At 55.4% G+C, this 3,869-nt stretch overlaps 1 protein-coding gene across 1 annotated transcript in view; it reads left to right on the plus strand.

Annotated features, from left to right (window-relative positions):
* The first annotated feature begins 3,046 nt into the window (after positions 1 to 3,046).
* Positions 3,047 to 3,869, plus strand: part of CHAT (choline O-acetyltransferase) — a 56,811-nt gene continuing 55,988 nt past the window's right edge. Inside the window, exon 1 of the mRNA XM_011990957.1 lies at positions 3,047 to 3,145. The gene's annotated coding sequence lies outside the window, so the exon portion shown is untranslated. The remainder of the gene's footprint in view (positions 3,146 to 3,869) is intronic.

The raw sequence follows: 3,869 nt of genomic DNA on the forward strand, positions 1-3,869 counted from the left end.
ACAAAGAAATAATAAATCAGGAGCAGGTGCCCCACCCACACACTGCCATAACCAACACCAGCCTGCTTCTCCACAGAAATACAGTGGTTTCACCTCTCTAGAACCAGATGTTTCAGGGAAGCAACAAATGGCAAAGCCCTGGAACTGACATGGCCCCATGACCTTCGCAGAAATGAGGCCAGGCTGGGCTGGCACCTCCCTCCACAGCAGCACCCCCCCACCACAACCCACCCAAGATCTCCAAATACCCCCTAGACCTCACCCAGGCACTGGTGCAGCATGACTATCCTTCCACCCCTCCCAAACTCCCACACACCAGGACTCCCCCGTCCCCAGCAAGCCCCCCACCCCCAACATGGCACTGATCCAGCAAGGAAGAAATTTTAGTCCATCAGACTGTGGACACAGTTGTATCTTGTGGATAAAATGAGAAGAAGGGTTGTCAGCTAGAAATCACCAATTTGTCCCGATCCATACAAAATAATAACAATTAAGCTCCTACTAGGTATCAAGCATTGGGCTAGACACTTTCAAGCGAGCTATCTCGCAGTCTTTAGCCATCCTGCAGCAGGGCCACATGGCGGCCGGGAGCAGGACGCTGGAACTAAATCACCTGCATGTGAATCCCATCTTTACCACTTGTGAGCTCTCTGATGGAATGCATTACTTTACCTCAGAGTCTTTGCCTATAAGAAAGTAATATGAAGGTTGATGAGAGAATTCAATGAGTTAATGCTTATCAAATGCTTAGAACGGTGCCTGATGCCTTATAAGCTCTTCTGTGTGTCTAGTAAACACGTTCTTTCCTTCCTCTGCTCATTCAACTTTCACTGAGCACCAGATATGAATGCTGCCCTAACAACTGCTATTTCTGCTTGAGAAAGGAGAGAAAAATGCTTCCATTTTCTCCTACAGGATTGGATGGGAAGTTGCCTGCAAGTTATACTCAGATAGAGGAGTAGGGAAAGGAATTTACCAAGCGTTCGAATGAAGGGGACGCCAGAGGGGCGGGGTCTCCGTGTGAGGCTTCTTGGTTGTAGTGGGGCCGGGGCCAGAACCCTGGACAGCTCCCCTCAGCTGGCCGGGAGAGGAGGCTTTTGCCAGCTCATATCTCGGCTCAGACCCTCCGTAGCCTTTTGCTGCAGGGGCCTCTCGCCTCCCTGCAACCCGGGCACCCCAGTATTTGGAGCCATGATGGATTGGGGTGGTGGGGGGCTGCCCTCTGATCTGGAAGTTAGAGAATGAGGGAGTTTAGTGTCTTTGGGGCCTCCTTAGGGAGCCAGCCCAGGACCTTCCTCCTCCCATGGATCTTCATCTGCCCCTCACCCCTACACTGTCAGCGTGCGGCCACCTTGGAGATGGAGCAGCAGGAGCACAACGCAGTGCTGGGAATAGGGAAGTAGTGTAAGGACCACAAAACAGGTCCCCCAGCCTGGGTTTAATTCCAGGATCTGCTGCTGGGAGCTTGATCAAGCAACCCAGCATCTCCATGCCCAGCTTCCTCACCTGGTAAGACCAGAGGAATAGCACCTACACTGCACCAGGATTGCGGGAGAATGGAGTAAACAGCACACATAATATTCCTGGCACAAAGCAAGTAATAAATGAGTGTGCCTCCTGCCACACAGGAACTGAGGACTGGAGAGCTAGTCATAAGCCCTGAGACAACTTGGCTTCATGCTCAGGAACAGCCATGTGGGCCAGAGGGCTGGAGATGTGGTCTGCACCTTGAAGGCCCTGGGAAAATTTCTCTCCTCTAAGATTCCTCTGTTCTTCAGCCACTAGACATTTAAAAAAAAAAAAAAAAAGTATCCTTCAAGTCCTCCTCTCTTTAATCAGACAGGGAAAACAGCGTGTGCATTAATAATAATTGTTTTGTAGGCTGGGAGACTGCCCCTTTAAGAGCCTCATAATGGGAGAGTCAGAAGAGCCCAGAGGTCTCAAACTCAAATGAATAGAGAACCAGCAAGTGGCATAAGTGTGTGAAGTCAGCTGGGGCGAGACTAGGATGCGCTGGAGAGTGTGCATGTACTGACTAAAGGCTATCAAATAAAATTTAAAATAATTAGCCCACCCCCAAAGAGCCCTTCTGCAGCACACACTTCTGCTAAGGGCTGCAGTGAGTGGGCTCTCACCTCAACCTGAACCAGGCGGAGGCTGAGGCTGGGCCCCACTGAGGGGCTGTGACTTGTCCAAGGTCATCCAGGGCCAGGCCTGTGCCCACACTGGGACTCTTTTCCTCCCTCAGACAGCGGGCACTTCAGCCACTGCAGAGCAGGTGCTAGCAGCCCTTCAGTGGATGAGTTTCTCCTCCTTTCCCAGGGTGACTGGGTGGGTGGAGGGATTGAGCAACAGGTGACCAGGCTGCCCCCTCTCACCCTGACACAGTGATACCCATCCCCTCATCCCACAGCCATCTCAGGGACAGCTGGAGACACTCCAATGTCTTCTGGGTCCTCCACCAACCCAGACAGAGCCTGGAATCACAATGCCCACCTAACCAGAGGGATCAGCCAGCTAGCCAAGTGCCCCTCCCCGCCGTGTCTTTCATCTGTTCTTCACAAGACCCACAACTGAAAAATGAGGATAAACCGCATATTCTACACACCACAACAACATATCAAGACCTTATACTGCTCTTAACTGTGTGACTGGCCACCTTAGCAGTAAGTACTATTATTACTCCATTTTACAAAGAAAGTAACTGAGGGACAGAGAGGCAAAGTAATTCCCTGCAGGTACTCTAATGAGTACATGACAGAGCTGGGAGCCATCCTGGTTGTCTGCCTTGAAAGCCCACACTCTTTGCACTGCATGGCAGCACTTCCTGCGGGGTGGGGGGCACGATGGGAGAAGCATCTGCGTCTAATGCTGCTTTGCTTTTGAGGCCAGAAAAATGAGAAGGCTCCCCTCTGACTCTGGAAGAGAGAGGCAAACTGTAATCTCAACAACACAACCCCCACCTCCAACCTCAGCCACCCTGGAGCCTCTCTCCCGCCAGTCCGCCCACTGGAACACGGCCTCCATGTGCCATCCAGGGTCAACGCCGCTCTGGGGACGCGTCAGGCCCAGCGCACAGCCTGGGCAGCTCGGCCTGCCAGCTGAGCACGGGTGCCTCAAGGGGTGCGGCCCTCCCAGAAGGAAGGTGAGTCTCCCTGGAGCCTCTGACGACAGCGAAGTGGCTGGGCGCTCTCCGGGGAGTGGGCGCGGCACCCAAGAAGGGTTTCTTACAGTTCCAAGAGAGGACCCCAGCCACAGTCACTCCAGAGCCCACCCGGGGCTTGGAGGAGGCTCTGGAAAAGGAGGGATGGGGAGTGTGCAGAACAGGGGGCGGAGGCTGGCAGGAGCCGAGGGAGGGCTCGGTCGGGTGCGAAGAGTGCCTGGGAGGAGCTAGAGTGGGGAGGGGATGCGGTGGCGGGGAGAGAAGAGGCGGAGCTGGGGGACCCGACCGCTAAAGCGGAAAGGGGGATTCCAGGCAGGGGGAGTGTGGCCAGGCAGTGCGAGAGGGCGGCAGCGGCCAAGCTGATATTCGCGACCCCGGGTGGGGGCGAGGCAACTTCTGCCCTCAGTCCCCACAAGCTCCCGGCCGGGATTCGCTGCAGAGAAATTCTGCGGAGGGGCCGGTGGGTCAGAGCCAGGCCAGGCAGTTGCTGAGCCTTCCCCTCCCCTCCCGGCGGGGTGTGTGTGCAAGGGGCCAGGGGGCGGAGTCGGAGAAAGGGTTGGGGGTGTCCGTGTCCAGCGCTCGTCCGGATGCCGCTCCACAATCCAGCTGCGAGAACAGATGGACGCAGCGGCGGCTCACCTCGGGGGCTTCCTGCCCGCTGTGCGCCGAGGTCCAGGCTGAGGCGGAGATCGCAAGCCTCCGGCTC

This window comes from Mandrillus leucophaeus, unplaced genomic scaffold (genome assembly GCF_000951045.1).
Source record: "Mandrillus leucophaeus isolate KB7577 unplaced genomic scaffold, Mleu.le_1.0 Scaffold388, whole genome shotgun sequence".
NCBI classification, from domain to species: domain Eukaryota; kingdom Metazoa; phylum Chordata; class Mammalia; order Primates; family Cercopithecidae; genus Mandrillus; species Mandrillus leucophaeus.